The 18,958-nt window shown below is 53.8% G+C and overlaps 1 protein-coding gene across 1 annotated transcript in view; it reads right to left on the reverse strand.

Moving 5' to 3' along the window:
- The window catches only part of LOC119098413 (THO complex subunit 5 homolog), a 79,069-nt gene that overhangs the window by 42,320 nt on the left and 17,791 nt on the right, over nucleotides 1-18,958 (reverse strand). The gene's annotated exons all lie outside the window — the stretch shown is intronic.

Below are 18,958 nucleotides of genomic sequence, written 5' to 3' on the forward strand. Positions count from 1 at the left end.
ATTGACTAATACATTCACACATACAATCGATGTCAGCATATCAAGGGCGGCCTTAGTATATAGCACGGACGTGCACTATATCCCAGAATCAAGGTAACTGCAGTTCGTGTAGTGCCTTTGTAGGCATGACAAACATGTGTCAGGAAGCGTGGTGGATAAGCTAGAGGCAGATTTGAACATAAACCTCTTTCGCGCATATCACGAATTTCACGATATCATTTTTTCTCTCGCTATGACACAGACAGACATGACATATGTTCGCAAAACGCACTACCTTGAGTAAGGTTAAGGCCAGCTACAAGGGAACCTAATAGCTGGTTCATATGACTGATCTTTCAGGTATTTCTTCATTATCCTTCGATGCGTACTGCAGTGTACGTGCTACAGAGAAACTCAGGGTATGAAGCGTAGATATAAAGGACTAGATAGGACAACAGCTGTCCGCCAGTCCGTCAGAGCCGCCGCCATCTTGGTAAAGACATGGAGCCGTCCGTCCGGGTTGGCCGATACGTTGGAAGGGACCGGTATTGGGTGTTCGTGGCAACACTTCGCTGATGTGTGGCTTTCGTTGGATATATTGCGTGGTAACATGGCTCTGCAAGCTACAACTATACCCAACTGATCATGGAATTGTTCTTTCGTGCTATCATAGTTAAGATGGTGGACGGTGCCAGTCGGAGGCGCCAATCAGGTAGCATAATTCCCTTTCAAAGGACATTGGTGTCCAGCTCGCCAGAGTCTCCAGTTGCTTTTTATATAACGTCTTTGGACTTCTCAACTAAGCTGTCTGGCTTCTTGTATTTAGCTTTACCAGCTCAGCAACTCTTCATGTTGTGCATTCAGCATATTGCAATTACTAGTTTCTGTTACAAAACTTACCGCTTGGTCTCTGGATGGTGTATTTTTTAAGTGGCGAGCACACAAATCTAATTGCGTGCTGCTTTTGTCTCTGTAGCAAACAGTGCATCAATCTTGTCTCAAAATTATGATATTGCTTTAGGTTTTCTGTTCCTAACATATACCCAGTGTTTTTTTTTGTTTATGTGCGAAAATCGCAATAGCATAACTGAGGTTGCGCATTTTGCTAAAATTCATTCTAGCAAAATGGCTGACGGCGTATGCTCGCCCTTGGCTAGCCAGTGCACTCAACTTCCGGCCACGTATGTTGCTAAATGATTATGGTAAGTGCCTTTTTGTGCAAAAGTTTTGTCACGATGCATCTTTGATTTTTGGTACCATGCGTAACTACATGGACATACCTCAGTGTCTCAAAGAGTGGATACTTCTTTTGTACCTATTAGCATGCTGACAGAACAGAAGCGTCATCGCGGAGTGAAATCTGGCCCACTGAGTACTGATTATTCCCTGAATTAGAAGCTGATACAGATGGCATAAAGGAGGCCGTTTTTGGTTTGAACTTTTCACCACACTGATACCTTTCACCGCCTGGTTAGGTTAGCATTTAGCACATTACACAGTCCACTCTCTATCAATTGTCGAGACAAGCCTGCCACATGTCCGTAAACAGTTGTGGATTATCTTACTCTTACGCCTATGGTTAGAACTAAAACCTTAAAAGATAGACTGCCTGTTTGCCGCTATTGCCATTTTGGCAGTGTGGCTTATTACTGCGTCCATCTGTTTTCATTGTGCATTTAAAATTGCAACCAATTGTTTCGTGTTTTAAATGCCTATTTAAATCATTTGCACATTTGGCCAATTTCAATTATTTAAACCTGAATGTTTCAGGAAACAGGTATATTATCAATTCAAACCACGGAAAAATTTAAAATCAAAATATATGCCAAAGGAAATTGCGCACGCGAAATGCTGGCCCCCTAATGTACGTACTAGTGTTTAATACACTGTTTTACCCTACGCCGACAAACACACGCACGCACGCACATACATGTATATATATGGGCTCCATGCACGGACCGTTCCCATACGTTAATGTTATGTCATGGCGCAATCTCACATATAGCTGCCGATAAATTTTGGTTTTCCTACACCTCCGCAGCCAGGGGACTCAGGTGACGCCCACTGTCCGGCCACATCCGCGGTCACGGGGCTGAGGTGATGCCCGCTGTCCGGGGCCAGCCGGCGCGCCCCCACCACCCGCCACCCCACCCACCCTTGCCAGTGCGGCACTCACCGTTCCCGTGGGCGATGCGCGCCAAAAAGCAGCTGCAGCTGTCGTCCAGCAGGTCGGCGCTGAGCACGCCCGAGGCGCGGTACGTCTCGACGCTGACGGGCTGCCACGAGACCAGCCGGGAGTCGCGGCGCGCCGGGAAGCTGGCCCGCAGCTGCTCCGACAGCGGCAGCTCGCCGGACGCTGAGGACGACCACCTCGGCGTCAGTCGCGCCGGTGACCGGAGCAGCAGCGGGCGACGGCGGCGGCAGCAGCCACCGCCGTACTGCGGCCGGCCATGGCCACGGCCAGCGGTCACCGCCGGCTGCGATCCCCGCAACGAGCGGCGTGCTTCGGACTACTTCACGCTAACACATCGGACGGGAGTGTCCGAGGTCGACGCCTGAGGCGGCTTGAAAGTCGGTGATCAGATACGTGACGGTGCGGGTCGCCCGACAACCGCCGAGTTCGGCAGTGGAATGTGTGCGCCGGGCCTCATGCCCACCGGTGACGAGCCAGACTGGCTGGTCACGCCGGCCACCAATGCCGCCCCGAACCACCGGCCAACCCCGTCCATGCTTTCCTCGGCCGTCCAAGGAGGGCTTCTGCGCCGAGCCGGCCGGCCGAGCCCGGCAACTCGTCGAGTCGGGCGCGTGCGGTGCGCGAGCCGCGGGCGGTGTACGACCGGGCCGTCCCCCGGCCGCTCCCGGCCGCTCCCGGCCGCCGTCCCCACTCACCTATGGCGGCCAGCTGGCTCTGGAGAGCGACGCGCGCTCGCAGTCGGGCGCGGACCCGGCGCACGGCAGACTCCACGTGCAGCGCGCTGACCGCCTCGCTGGCCACCGGCGCGCCCTGGCGGCCAGCCGGCAGCGGATCAGACGGAGTGACGGCCCGTGGGGCCAGGCCACGCGGCGGAGGGGAGCAGACGGCAGGGATGGTATCACGTGTGACACCGCTCATCTCGTGTGTGACGGGCGCTGCCCTCTCGGATCTGGTCGAGCCGTCCCCTTTAAGTCCAGGCGTGCCTCCTCGGTCAAAGTAGCTCCGCACCGCTATGACTCGATGTATTATTCCTATGATCCACGTGGCCCTCCCCGCTCTGCCTAGCCTCCCTGCCAGGCGGCCTATCCCACTCCCCCCCTCCCCGCTCTACCAGCCCCCCTCCCCCCACCCGGTCTGCCCTGACTTCCTGCCCGGTCTGCCCTGACTCCCTGCCCGGTCTGCCCTGACTCCCTGCCCGATTTGCCCTGACTCCCTGCCAGGCGGCCTGTCCTACTCCCCATCCCCGCTCTGCCAGCTCCCCTGCCTGATCTGCCCTGACTCCCTGCCCGGTCTGCCCTGACTCCCGACCCGATCTGTCCCGACTCCGCTGTTCCGGCTCCGCCTGCCGCGCTGCTCCGTGCTCACCTGTTCGCTGCCGTCCGAGGCGAACTCGAGGCCGGCCAGGCGCTGAGCCCAGAGGTAGGGCCGGCCCACCTGTCCAGCGGCCACGTACTGGCGCAGAGGCGCCAGGCAGGCGCGCCGCAGCTGGTGGGCGGGGTGGCGGGCGCCCGGCGCGTCGGTGCCGCTGTCGCCCGGCTCCAGGTGGTCCAGCAGCGTCTCGGCAGAGAGCAGCGGCCTACCGGTCACAGGGGGCGGGGGGGGGGGGGCGGCTCGACCCGGTCAGCAATCGACACAGGCGCCCTGGCCAAAACAGGCGGAAGGCGTCACGTGCATCTGGCTCGACGGAGCGCACGCAGCAGCACACGTGCGCCGCTGACAAGGGCGGCGCGCTTCCAACGCTAATTTGGTGCACTCAACGCCGCATGTGTTTCCGCAAAGGTGGCTTAGCGGCTAGCCCTGGTCAGCTTGGCGGCTCGGGTAGCTGGATCGGCTCCGTGCAGCTCATGGAGGCGGCTCTTATTTTTAGCACCGACCGATTACCCCCGCCGCCAATGAGAAGCGACGCGGCGACGGAGCGACACGTGGTCTCTTGCCGACACGACGGAATCTGGCCGCGTGGCCGCATGTGGCGGCGCAAGCGTCTTCAGCCCTGTTCGATCTGTTGTTTTAGTTTTTGTGCGTGTTTTGTGTGAAAACTAGTTAAGTTTTTTTACTTCATTTTCCTTTATTCCTTGCTTTTTAAGTATTTCAGACCACACTACCTCTGCTTTATCGGCGACCATGGCACACTACCTACAGAGAGGTGTGTGGAAGTGTGGCTCCTGCTCTGGTGTTACAATCATCTTTTCCACTCGTGAGTTGAATGTTTCTTCCCATTACCATCTCATTGAAATGTCTTCACTTCCCAACTTAAGTGTTCACTCATTTTTTGTAGAAAAGGTCTATCGATCCTCCACTGCTAGTTGTACTGGCATGAAGCCCATTCTTTCATCGAACTCGCACCTTTACTGACAAAGCCCCATGTTCTAGACGCGAAGCGCTTCGTTCCTGTTCTCCATCTTTTACGATTACTCTAACACCATTAATTTACTGTGGCACACAACCACACACGGCATAAATCACTGTCAATCGCCTTTGCATGGCCCCTCTTAGCAGACCCATTCGCTTCTTATACAAGCTACGTCGCATTGCCCAGATTTGGAGCCAAGTGCCCCACCCTAACCCGACGCGCTCACAAACGCAAGAGTATCCACATCAAGCCCGCGATTCTATGTCAGATCGATGTATTTATTTTGATAGCGCTATCCCTCCACGCTGATGAACTGCCAAAAAATCCTGGCATTAGCGTCAGCCGGGGCATGACGTCACAAACCACTTGACTTCGAGGTCATGTGACGGGATGTCGGGAGAATACTGAGCCGTGATTGGTGCTGACAAACCTGCTGACGACAGATCAGACGCCACGTGCAACAAACCTCTTCCGCATTGATTCCATAAAAAATTCCCACCAAATGCGCAGTTAAACATGCCGCCATCCTAACACCAACGCGATGAAAGGCACCGGAGGAAGGGCTCGTTACCAACGGATCTGGAAATTGTTAACGTCACCGCGCTAAGCTAACGGGGCTGCCTCCACTCCGCGAAGCTCCAGCTCCGCTGAGACTCACCCGCTCACAGGGCAGTCCTTAATGGCGACCGAGACGGTGACGATGTCCAGCTGGGTCAGATGGACGAACTCCAGCACAAGTCGTCCCCAGGTCTGAAACACGCAGGTGCAGCACCAACACTGCCGCTGTCACGCTCCTGACTGCGACGCGGCGTCTGACGGAGATGAACCGCACGGCGACAGGTCGCTGCATCCACACAGCGCCGATAACGCCGCACACGTCACGTGACCGGCCGACATGCGACACGCATCTGTCGCCGACTGCTCCTGGCTGCCCGGACGGCTGCCAGGCCAGGGCCCACCCGAAACATACGGCGCTCTGCCGCCGTCGCCGCCGACGCCGGAGCGCCTGGGTCGCGCACGCGCCCGCCGACGCACCTTCACAGACGATTTCGACCACCACCAGCAGCGGGTGTTTGTGCAGCAGCCTCCGGCGGCGCTGCTCCTCCTCCTCGCGGCCCGTCTTGCGGTGACGTTTTTTGTGGCGCACCTCCTCCTGCAACGCGCCAGAAACGACGCCGGCCCCGTCAGCGCGGCTCATCAACCAGCAGCGGACAAGGAGACCCGGCAGCGACCGGACGGGCGGGGACGTGGAGCCGCGTCACGCTCGTCCACGCTGCGTGCTCATCTGAACATGACCAATGCTGTCGCCGTGCCGCCGTGACCGCTGCGGCCACTCCTCTCAAAGGCGCGCACGCCTCCCCATGATATTTTGTAAGACATATGCACATGCGAGCACACTCACAGATTTCACCAGCTTTCTTGAATTCCAACAGGCTGCTCACCTTAAGGAACTGCATCTAAAAAACACTGCGTTTTGCTGAATTATGCGTAGGACGAGCAGCTTGGTTAGTTCGAAAAAACATTCGCCGCGCTGACTGGAAGCCCGCAAAAAACGAATGACATTGGAACACACACCACAGAGGACTGTGGCCCGCGGAATGTGCCCCTCCTCTTCCCCTCCCCCCCCCCCCCCCCTCCTCGAAACGTCACTCCATTCGCCATCCCATAAAAGTTGGAGGCGCACTACTTGCATAACGCGAGGAGCTTACGAAAAACTATTGTGTGTAATTTTAGCGGCTAGAGTTATATCCGGGTCATAGGAGGCTTCGAAATACAGTCCGCGAGCTTTACTGTCGGTGGACAAGCGCCGTTTGTTTCTGTACCAGTGCGTCTATAGTTCTTGTACAGGAACAGTACCAGTACTGTACTGGTACTGGCTGCAGTACCAGTACCGATCTATATGTCAATAACATCATGCTTCGCATATATTTTTATACTGCCTTGTATATGATGCGTTGGTTTATCAGGTCATATTAGATGTGCTTGCTTTCGCGTCGTGTTTTGATTACAAACGACCGGGGTCTAGATTGCGCCCAAACACTACCGCGAGACAAGAACCTACCATTTAAGGTCAAAGAGCCCTTAGAAATCCACGCCAGCTGATTTTAGTGAAGATATGCCAATGAGGTGGGGGAAAATTTGTCCTTTCAGCGCAAAATGTATCGTAAATTCCGGCATTAAGTACCATGCGCCAGTTAGCAGCTCCAGAAACACTAAAATCGCCCGACTTCATCTTGGTTTTCGTGACCATTGGCAGAAATGTATTAAATTCCTTCGGATTTGAAACTGTGCGGAACAAAGCCGATTGGCATAAGAACATTTGCCTGTCGTTCTTCCACCCGTCTGAAGTCGCTCAATCTGTTCTTCTGGCTTATTATCACTGACGAGTTCGTCTGCAGGCTTCTTTACTTCAAACTGCTTCATTTTTCCGTTAAAACTCCTCCCTCCGGCAGCGTGGTCCGGTGCTGCACAATCAGTCTCGTTTCGCTCCGCTGCGAGCTGATGGTGGGCGTTCAGAAACCGTTGGCCAGCGCCTCGACCAATGTACACATTATTACGACGGTTTTCAGATGCGTGATCTTACTGATCCGCCAACCCTGCCTTTTCCTTTTCCCCTCCCCCTCTAACTGTCCAAGCTTGTGACGCCCTCGCCAATGGCCGACGGGAGCGGAACAGCGGCGGTCTATCTGTCGACACCGGGCTTACGAAAGCCGGCCGAGCCGGGCTTACAGAAGATCCCGCCAATCACTGCAGCCACACAGCACGCTGCACATGGTGACCGGTACCTCTCGGCTCTGGTCAGCTGACCGGGAGACTTAACTCTGGCTTGACATTTCTTGTGACATCCGGGCAAAGCCATCCGCAGCTGACTTACCATAATTAACCATTCGGCGAATATACAAAGGTGCGCCAGATTTTACCCCATCTCACGTGCGTTGTAAGGCACGATCCTTTAAGTGACGGTAGCCCTGGACGTTGCCATCGACAGACATATTTCTCGGCAAAGGTGAGAACGCGGCGCAAGCTGAAATAAGTCAATGTAAGCTTTGCCGTAGGCACAAAGACTGTTCAGCGGCGGGTTGCCTTGGAGGGCTGCGACGGTCGACGGTGGTAAATGCAAGTGACGGGCCGGGGGTAGTCCGGGGGTAGCCCGGGGCGCTTGGGCGGCGTTGCATTTTCTGCCGTCGGCCTTCGATACCGTGCGGGAATTCGCACTGACCCGGGTCAGAATAACCACTTTACCAGCCCAGCGAGGCGGTAGTTCGTCGTGCACACGCAAACGTGATGGATGGAAACGCCATGTCTATTGCAGCTTCATGGATGGAATAATTATTCCCGTCTGGACTATCGGACTACCAGAAGTCATAAAGATCGGTAGTTACAAAATCTTTGTGACAACGAAGTAGGCAACAAAGGTCCTTATTATTCCCCATTAGTTCAGTTGGTGGAGCAATGGACTTGCAATCAGGAGACCCCGGCTCAAATCCCAGCGACTCCAATGAGATATCTCGGGTTTGACGCACACCTGGCCGACAGTCAAGCATCGTCAGCCCCTTATCAGGACTTCCATAATACATGACGACCGGAGAGTTAACTGGCCGACGAACGTCGTATAACGAACACACCAGACGAGGACGACAGTCTGGGCGATCGCTCCATCCGTAATACGAACGCCTCGTCTAGATCCTTCCGTAAAATTTACTGTAGTTGTAATGACGCCGTGCAGCACTAAAGACCTGTCGTCGGGCACCGCCAACAACATACGCAGTTTGTCCACAAATGAGCAGATAACGTGCACGATTCGTCGAGGCACCGCCAACAACATACGCAGTTTGTCCGAAAAATGAGCACATAACGTGCCTTGATCCGAGCACCGCCAGCCGGTGATGGAGAATGCGCGTCGCTCACGAACGGCACGCCTTCCCACACAGTCAAAACGTGCGCCGGTCAGCTGATAAGGTCGGCGACAAAACTGAATCACAATGTGCACGCTTCGGCGATAGCGAATCTTGTCTGTCTACACGCTGATTGCCTTGTGCTTGGGTTTCATTAATCCGGGCGCTACAAAGACAAAACATTGCCGCACCAGCACAGCGCCCTGCAGTACCGGTCCACGCCGGTGGCGTCCGTTCTCGACCCGGATCATATCACCGGCCATCCCTTCCTGGAGCGGTCTGAACGAGCGGAGCGGACGGCGTGCGGGCTACCGGCCGGGCTGGTAGCGGGCTGAATATAAAATTGCGTCCTCTTCCTTCTCATTTGTCGTTGAACCCTGACATCGGCAGTGTTCGTGTAGTTAGGTACTGAACAGATTTAATGGTCCAGGTGCTTTTACCACTGCTCCATGCAAGCCACATCAGTAGTAGGCCAACAAAGCTGTGCATTAGATGAATGACATAATGTTTGTCACACATTTCACGTTAAGGTCTAAAACTTAGAAGAAAAAAAATTGTTTCAGGTTTCGGACAAAACGAGCAGATGCAGGGAAAAAGAGATCATACCCATTGTCAGAACTTGTATCGAGCTTTCAAGGCAAAACACGAACACAGTCCAAGTGTCAGAACTTCTATCAAACTTTCAAGGCAGAACACGACCACAGTCAAAGTTTTTGGAAATTGGCCAAAATATTTACTTTGAAGGTGTGACATCCCCAAAATATGCTAAGATAGTAACATGTACATTCATAACAATACGGCACCGTGTCTCTAGCATTCTAAAGGCACAATTTTGCAAAGTCATATCAAGCAAGCCTCTCGGCATGCGAGTTTGACAAGCCGTATTAACCTGCCCCTACTGCCCAAATGAATTGTTAAAATAATGACACACAATGAACTAATTATATATGGTCACACCACTGAATAAAGGTATATGTACAGGTATAGGATATAGGTCCAGTATCTTGGAAAGAGCACAATGAAGTAGTGTATTGCCTTCCTACACCCCTATAGCACAGGAAACGCTTGTGTTTTTGTGATTTGTCGGCATCACCTCGACCTGTCATGTTCAAATGCAAACATAAAGATAGGGGCAGAGGTCTATGGATCACATTTTATTAGAATTCATTGCACTTACAGAATATAAAAACAACGTTCTCCCTCAGCAGTACACATCTAGTACTCACACTCCATATCAACATGAATCCAAAGCCGCCGGCACGCACTACCAGTATCACACCCATTGCATGCGCCTGATTCACACATAAACATATCACATAGATGTGATCCCGCACTTACAACCCACAGGACTATCAAATTCGCATGCAGCCACACAGAAGATGCAATCACGCACGGACGCAGCCACAGCTGGGAGTTCATGATAATATATCTCAAGACGTTTTCCTTCAGACACAACTTCCTTTTAAAAGAAGACTCCTCATAGAATACAAGTTAGACAGTTGGTTATGTATGTATGTATGTATGTGTATATATATATATATATATATAATTATGTTCTTAAAATTTTATGATAGCTTGTTAGCCCATACACCCGGTGCACAACACGCCAACCCATCTATTTCTTTAAAAAAAAAAAAACGTTAGGAGAAGAGAAGACGCCAGCATGAGAAAGAAACAGCTTTGCTGTCGCGTGTCATTTTTTATATAATATTGGAGAGAGTGCCATTCTTTTTCCCATCGCGTACTTTTTGTAGACAGTGGCGCAATTTTTTCTCATGCCGGCTACAGGATCACTGGACCACATCCAGGTCGCTGTCAGATCACGTCCAGCAGTCCATGTTGCTTCCCGATCAAGTGCATCGGATCTCGTCCAGCCGCTCAGACTGCTCTCATATCAGATCCAGCCGGACGCCGCCGTTATTTCCGCTGTCTTCGAGAGAGTAGTGACCTTGGCCGTCTCCAGGCGACAGTCCCTCACCTGGCTTCGCCACCGACGCGACAACCACATCAGCAGCAATGGATCCATGATGCCATACAAAAACGTCAGAAGGAGGTGGTTGAAAATGATTTTGTGGTGGTAATGCATGTTGCCCATGTTGATGGGCGCCAGCAGCGTGTTGGCGGTGATGTTGACCAGGCAAAGCTGCGCCCAGCTGTGCGACGGAAGATAATTGCGCTGCAGGCGTGTGTCCTTAAGCCCGCTGCTGGCGCGCAGCAGGAAGATGCTGGCGACGAAGTTGACGCTGTTGAGGAAGCTTGTTGATCGAGAGGAGCACAAGCACCGGGGCCCTGCTCGGTATAGGACTGCCGGTGCACCAGAAGTAGGACGAGGGCCGTAGTCCGAGCTGCGGCAGCACCGAGAACATGACGATGGCGGCAGCGGTCAGCAGCCGGTTCTGCCAGCACAGCAGCTGCTGCGTCAGCCGTGCCGCCAGCGTCGGCAGCCGCGCCGCCAGCACCTGCTGCAGCCGACACAGGCTGATGACGCAGCTGGCGAACGCCACCATACCTACTGCGTTGACGTCGATGACGCTCTGAGTCATACAGAGGACGTGCATAGCGCCGGCGTGGCTCGTCAGGCCGGGGTGCATGGTCATGATGACGCACAAGTTGGACAGCGCCAGCAGAAACCAGCGAGATCAGCAAGCGTACCAGCAGCATCTCGTCGACGGCCGAGAGGCGGGCCGCGCGGACCGACGAGGTCACGCACCACGCCCACCAGCAGCCCGGTCGTCATGGCCGACAGCAGCAGGAGCGTCACTTGGCTGCCGATCACGAACGCCGGAGAGGGCTCGGACGCGGCCGCCGCCGTGCCGTTGGAGCGCATGGTGGGGCGGACCTGCTCGGCTGACGCCGCGCCGCGCACTGCCGGCCGGCCGCCGAGGCTCGGCCGCGGCGCCGACGGCCAAACGCCGCCCACTGCGACCGTACCGGCGACGTTTGTGGAAAAGCGCACTGATATCCGCCTTCGATGAATGCCGCGGTCAGGCCGCAGTGACGGCTTGCAGACAGTTGGGCAGTGCGTGCACTGGTTGCACTAATCGCGGCCTGCTTTTTGTGTTGGGCAGCGTCCATGCGACGCCACGCCGGAGCGGTTGGGGGCGATGCGCTCTGTTCCCGGCCGCTGTTTCCGGCGAATGGTGAGTAAGTCATCGGCACGTAACGGCCCGCTGACTGCTGGGCTCCATTTGCGCCCATTTTAGCCTATGGTAGGATGGACCACACGAATGATGCGGCGGTGCTACCTGGACCATACCAATCGTCCAACGCATATCCTTTCCGACTCGCGAGTTCCAGTCCCGCGTCAGAAGTGGAGGCGTGATACTGACTGATCTAAATACGCTGAATCTGACAGATGTCATTTCCTCGCGGCGCACCAGCCTTCTTAAACGGATAGCCTCGCCTGTGGGGCCTATTTCAAAACCCACTGATGTGAACGATTAGCACCAGCAATCGCTTGTAATACCATGCAAATATGCAGACATATGCAAAGCGACATTTTCAAAGCATTGTAGTTGAAAAAAGAAAAACGGTAAGATTTCTCTTGACGATGTTTGCATTTCTTAAAAGGAAAATCTTAATTATTTCTAGTGGAAGTGAGCAGGAGAAGAACTTTAATTTCAAGGTACTTTGTATTAAACGGCTACTACGTTTATCAACCGATTTCGACGCAACCAGCACAAAGTGGTAATGATTTCGAGATTGAATACTGTGAAAGAATCAAAATCGAAAATTCAAGAACGCACCCGGGAGATGCAAACAGGTGATAACAACAAATCGCAACGCGGCTTTCCAATTAAGACTGCAGAACAAATGGGACGGCGCCTTATTTGTCATTGCAAAGCAGGTCTACGTCACAATTTTGAGATGGGCCGAGCCAGGTGTCTGTTCGGATGGTGAAAAGTGAGTACAAATGAGCCATATATATTATTGCCGCTTCCGTACCATATAAAAGAAGTTTGGTGATCTTATAGGATGCCTGGACAGGCCCCATAGGTGTGTCCAGTTCCCCAATGAGAACAGTATAAGTTTTCTCGTGCGTCGGCCGCCGCCGCCAAGGCCGGCCACCGGAACACGCCCACCGCGCTCAAATCCTGCCGCGCTGCCCAAACCCGTAATTGCCTCAATTGACCCAGGTAGCTGCAACTGATATCGATCGTCGATCGTGGTTGGCCCCAGCATCGTCCGCTGGTGCGCCGCCGACAGGACCACGGGCCGCGCGCGAGGCTGAGGCTGGCAGCCGCCGTCGCCACCGGACCACGGACCACGCTCGCCACGCTGAAAACCCGTCGCGCCGCCCAGCTCCCTAATCGCCACAATTGGCTCCAGTGGCTGCGGTTGATATCGATCCTCGATCACAGCTCGAACCGGTATCGCTCGCTGGTGTGCTGTCATGTGCAGGACCATGGGCGAGGCTGGCAGCCCCACCACCACCGGATCACGGCCGCCGCCGGAGCTGAGCCCGCCCCACCACGACTCGGGGAGAGGCTGGCAGACGCCGCCGGAGCTGCGCCCGCCCCACCACGACTCGGGGCGAGGCTGGCAGACGCCGCCGAAGCTGCGCCCGCTCCACCATGACTTGGGGGCGAGGCTGCCAGACGCCGCCAGAGCTGCGCCCGCCCCACCATGACTCGGCTCGTGAATTACAATCACCCATTTCAATCATGACTCGTTGCAGTAATCTTGACTTCCCATAAGAAGGCCACTTCGACCATTAATAATTAATTTTGATTCAGAGGCGTTCACCGCCGGTCAGGAAGCTCCATTAACGTCGAAAAATGTCAGTCGGCGCCCAGCCAGACTTGCGCTGGCTAAGCGGGGTATATGATCATTAATGCCGGTTCCACTCGTTTGACCCCGCCAGCTTTACCCGCTCGAGCCTGCCGGTTTCACCCCTTTGGGCTTGTCGGTCTGACCTCCTGAACCAAAGCGTTCTCATTTTTTGTTTTGTATGTATATATATATATATATATATATATATATACCTAGAAGCATCCCTGTATACCTGCACTGACCACTCCTGCTGTATTTCGCACTGTTTGGAAACTTTCCGTTTGGGTCCTGGAACCGCCTATGTCAGGCAAGTGTCACTTTATTACAATAACATCATACTCATGTTACAAACGTATCATTCTTGAGAATATCCATCTTCCTGTGAACGCAAGGTAGTGAACCTCATCCCCCGGAGCTCACCACCCTGGCCTTAAACAGATTGTAATGGAGTTTTCGGCGGATCACCCAATCACTGAATCACCCAATTGTGCTGAACGTTTCTGCCAATGCCAGGTTCCGTAAACGCTCCTGTGGATGCAATTTTCCAAAAATGGCGAACAAGATATGCAGAGAATACATTAGGTAAAACTCACAGAACTTCAAGAGCCTGGTCCAAACAGTTTCGAAACAAAAACGAAAAATCAGGGTGGGGGCCGAATCCGTCCCCACCCGCTCCGACTAGGGTTAACCCAGCTATGAGGCATTTACCACAATTGTGCGTCCCTATATGCTCTGCGGCGGCCCTGGCTCCCACAACTGCCAAATTTACCACGCCGAAGTATCGCGAGTTTTCCCACGCATCTTCGTGTGCTAAATTTACTGCGCTGAAGAGCCGCGAGTTTTCCGGTGCACCTTCGTGAAGGCGTTAAAGGGAGTGTGTCTAGTCAAGTTGGGATTTTTAACTGTGCGCGTAGAATGAAATGGAATTTCGATTTAAAAAATGTTGTGTCTTGGTTTTTACCAATTCGCCTCCACTGACAAGATATTCCCACAGCCCCCCCCCCCCCCCCCCCCCCCCCAATTTTCTTAGGTTTGTATGGAAGAACAAAGTTATATCGGGTAACCCCCACATAATAGTTTATACTAAAAACATCGACATCATTGAGAAGGTATCGTTAGGTCTATCCAATAGCTTTTCGCGGATGTCGCTTGTCAGCGCTGACAGCAGCTTGCGAACGCAGCGATGGCGGCGGCCACCGTTCATGATGTTTTTTTTTTGTTTTTTTTTTTGCATTCAACTGAGGGCTGCGGGTGTGCGTGGTTGGCCGTATGGTAAGGCCGGTCAGTTAATACGCACCGCGATTAATTTATGTTGACCTACTTTATACTGAGATGAAGCACAGGTGTTGCGTCGTGTCAATTGGCTACACTAGGGTCTATGAAAATGTGATTGTTCTACGTTGTTTTTTTTGTTTTGTTTTTTGGCGGCGGCTACAGGGGGGCCAAGATTCCTTTACCCTGATATTAATAACCGAATTCCGCACGCACGTGCACAGAATTCAGCGTTCGAAACAACTAGGCACATAAGCTGAAATTGTTGCGATGTCGCTGGTATACCAGGCATGCTCCGGGTATCATATTTTCCGTCGCAAATTACCCAAGGGATTTTCAAGTGCGTACCGCCCTACACCGCCAGCGCTCGCCCTACACGCACAAGACCGTAGAAACCAAGATAATGGTCATGTCTCTAGCGCACAGTTGCTCGCCACATATAAGTCAGTGTATTCGCCCTTGCCTGTTTGATTGGTTCATTTTCCAGCGTGGTGTTGCTCACGCACAGCCAACGATGCAATCGATAAAAATATATAAATAAAAGCTGTTGCAGGACCCAAACGCACATCAAAGCATCAAACCAAAAAGCAGGTAGTTGCAAAAGCTCCCCTTGGCGTGTATTTGGAAAATTGGGAACACTAGACACACTCCCTCTAGTCTCCGGCGCACTGAGTCACAGCTAGAGTGACTGACAGAGAGCACGCATAGAAGGAATCTTAACTAGAATGTCTCCACCTGCCCACATCCTGTTTGCTACGAGTACCTGCCTCAGAAGGGGCTTCAGGAACCCTCGGACCCACATAGAAATATAGATTGGTACAGCAGAGTTTGCCGTCATCGCCCCAGTGGCAGCAAAACCATGGGCCGCCACATATCACCTGAATACAGTCGGTCTTGGTACACCGCATGTGTGACATAGAACGTTATTCCAAAATCCATAAGACATCGCGAGATGCATTCACCGCTGCACTTACGCGTCCAGCAAGCGAAACAGCCTGGCAAAAATGCTTCGACGCACGAACCCCACGCTGTTTGGATGAAATTGGTTTCAAAGCGTTGACCTAAACGAAGTGGTTTCGCTCACAATTCTAGATCACCTCCTTCGAATAGCACCACGAGAAGCTTGGTCGCCTGTTTTTGTCGTTGTTTGTTTGTTGTTGTTTTTGTTGTTTTCTTTGTTTGCTAGAACTACGTGCAACGCTGTAACGGTGTCAATTGCGACGTAGTAATGCCAAGACAGAAGATGCAACGATGCATAACAGTGCAGCTTCACTCCGTAACTTAACAAATCATGCGTTCGCCGTCATAATTTCGTCACGCGTTGCCGCGCCGTGCTTATTCTTCTCCGCATGAACTGTAAGTTATCTATATTATTTCATATTCATATTCTGTCGATCAATGCGGCCACATGTTCCTTGCTAGCGAGAAAAGTTCCAGTTTTTACAGATTTCTAATTCTTTTGTAACTCTCAGAACACTATGACGCGAGCGCTGAACATCCGCTCAGATAAAATGAAGGATGGTAACGACTGTGAGAGACATGGGGCGATAGTCAACAGGGTCAGACGGAGATCCACGACGCTCTAGTATAGGGATGAGTGGTACAGCGCTGTGAGAGAAAAGGACCCATTCAACGACACGCCTCTGAAAAGCGAGATAATATGCGAAGCCTTACGCTGGCAAGATCTCTGCAAAGGGTGTAAGGCTGCGAGTTTTGGCGCACTGAAGTGTTTCCTCACCTGATTGTTCCGTTCTGTCGGGAGCGAATACCTCGTTACACGTTTCCGCAACGGTTAATGTTGAAGACCAGTATGTTAGTGTAACGTGTAATGTGTGAGTTGCTTCAAAAATATGACTTGAACATTTTTTCAGGATTGTGTGGTGCTCGCAACACTGCATCGCGGGAGCCCCTCACCAGACAACTTAACGAAATACCTCGAAGTCATGTTTTTTTATCAATAAGTAGAAAAGCTGATACGTATGTCTACCTATGTTCCGCATCTGTCTGAAGTCAGAGCAGAATCTGGACAAACTAAGCAACCAAAGACGACTGGCAAAAGGAATCCTGCTACGCAAGTTACTGCCCTAGCACTGCAACATTACGGTGTTGCAAAAGATCGAAAGCGTTACGAAACGGATGAAGCCTAATGTCCCATTAGACAACTGAATCCGCATGCCAGATTATAAAATATAGCTGTTTACATTGCACATTATGACAACGGCACGCTTCCTGCGAGTCTCAAACCGTATTGTGCTACGGGCGCAAGGGCGTAAGACTGATTCATTTGACGTGAAAACGATCGGTTTCCCAATCTTCGCACTGAACCACGCCATCTGTTGTGCGACACCCCAAATTGTGAGCGCCACGTGCTGCAGAAGTACCGCCAACATGCGCGCAACTGAACACGTTCCATTTCGACTGTTCCAAACATACGGCGATAGGATACGTGTATGATGTGCTTTGTGTGTATAACACCACGCTGGCAAAATTTCGCCGCAAGCTCAAACTGCGGGCCGCTGACCGGTAGGGACAGCGGGCATGCCACAAAGCATGAGTGCCAAAAACCATTGCGAAGCATGTGAGGAATTAAAAAAACACGTGGAAAAACCACGGTCGTGTTTTGCGTCATGATGTGACGAGGGGACTAAGGGCATTGGTTACATAAAGCGTTACGAGGAAAACAATCCCCAATATGTCGTCGGAAGCCCTGAACGACCCAATCAGTGGCGCACGACCATCTTGCGACGGTCAGAACGAGGCGACCGGCCTCGCGCCACCTCCGGCTGTGCAAGACGCCCAAGGCCGGTCGCGTCGCGCCGCGCAGCGACGCCGCGGTGATCTCAGACGCGTCCCGGCACGCCGCACGGACCGACGGCCGGCCGACGCTGGCCGGCGCCTGGACGCGGGCACACGTCCGGTGTCCGCGCGCGCCGCGTCCATTGGACGGCCGACGCTGGCCGGCGCCTGGACGCGGCCACACGTCCGGTGTCCGCGCGCGCCGCGTCCATTGGACGGCCGACGCTGGCCGGCGCCTGGACGCGGCCACACGCCCGGTGTCCGCGCGCGCCGCGTCCATTGGACGGCCGACGCTGGCCGGCGCCTGGACGCGGGCACACGCCCGGTGTCCGCGCGCGCCGCGTCCATTGGACGGCCGACGCTGGCCGGCGCCTGGACGCGGCCACACGTCCGGTGTCCGCGCGCGCCACGTCCATTGGACGGCCGACGCTGGCCGGCGCCTGACCGCGGCCACACGTCCGGTGTCCGCGCGCGCCGCGTCCATTGGACGGCCGACGCTGGCCGGCGCCTGGACGCGGCCACACGTCCGGTGTCCGCGCGCGCCGCGTCCATTGGACGGCCGACGCTGGCCGGCGCCTGGACGCGGGCACACGCCCGGTGTCCGCGCGCGCCGCGTCCATTGGACGGTCCGCGAGCCACTTTGCAGCCCGGGACGACAAGCGCCAGGACAACGACCGTGGTCGGGGCAGCAAAGCATCGGAACGCGTTCCTAGCGGCACTGTGGGCGTCACAATACAAAGAGCGCCACGGACCCACACGCCCTCCTCTCAAATTATAACTGCCTACGATTTACGACGGGAGTGATGCGCGAGACGCCAGCAGCGCAGCCCGACTACACCAGCACTACCACACACTGCACCAGCACTATACACACTACACCAGCGTCATGCCGGCGTCAGCAGCGCCGGCCAGCCGGTGGGACCTTCGGCCACAACGCAACAGCACGCATGGCTGTGCGTTCGGCTCAATAGGTGACAGTCACCGCCGGGCGTGTGCGTTCCCAATCACCGGAGTCCTCACTGACGCGCTATGAGCGAATCTTAGCCACGGCTACACTTCAACAGACTCGGCATAGCATTGATATAATCCTAATTTGATTCGACCCATCTGTTCAAAGTCGGCCAGTCCAAAAGTTTCAGCAACTGCCCTGACAGCAATGACGGACCTATTCCGATTTTCACGTTTTGGCCAGTTACCTGTCTCTGGCCCAAGATCAAATTTCACGGCGGACACGGTTCTACAGCTTTCAGCGAAACCGTAAAACCAGCAACACACGTAGAGGAAAATGTAAACGTAATCACGGCCAACATGGCTCAGCACGCTTCCGAGCATCACGCCTGCAGCGTGCTAATATCGCAAGATGCATTTGCAGCCAACCAGGCAGATACGGCCGTGTGGCCAGGTCATGTCAAGATCACACGGCCGAACTGTGCCAGGTCATGTCAAGATCGCATGGCCCAACTGTGCCAGGTCACGTCAAGATCACGCGGTCCAACTGTGCCAGGTCATGGCAAGATCACACGGCCCAACTGTGCCAGGTCATGTCAAGATCACACCGCCACCCTGTGCCAAGATCGCGCAGCCGAACTGTGCCATGATCACCCGGCTGGACTATGCAAACATCGTCCGGCCCAACTGTGCCAAGATCGCACGGCCGAACTGTGCCATGATCGCCCGGCTGGACTATGCCATGATCGC

Source organism: Pollicipes pollicipes, unplaced genomic scaffold, assembly GCF_011947565.3.
Source record: "Pollicipes pollicipes isolate AB1234 unplaced genomic scaffold, Ppol_2.1 Scaffold_4740;HRSCAF=5597_pilon_pilon_pilon, whole genome shotgun sequence".
NCBI lineage: Eukaryota > Metazoa > Arthropoda > Thecostraca > Pollicipedomorpha > Pollicipedidae > Pollicipes > Pollicipes pollicipes.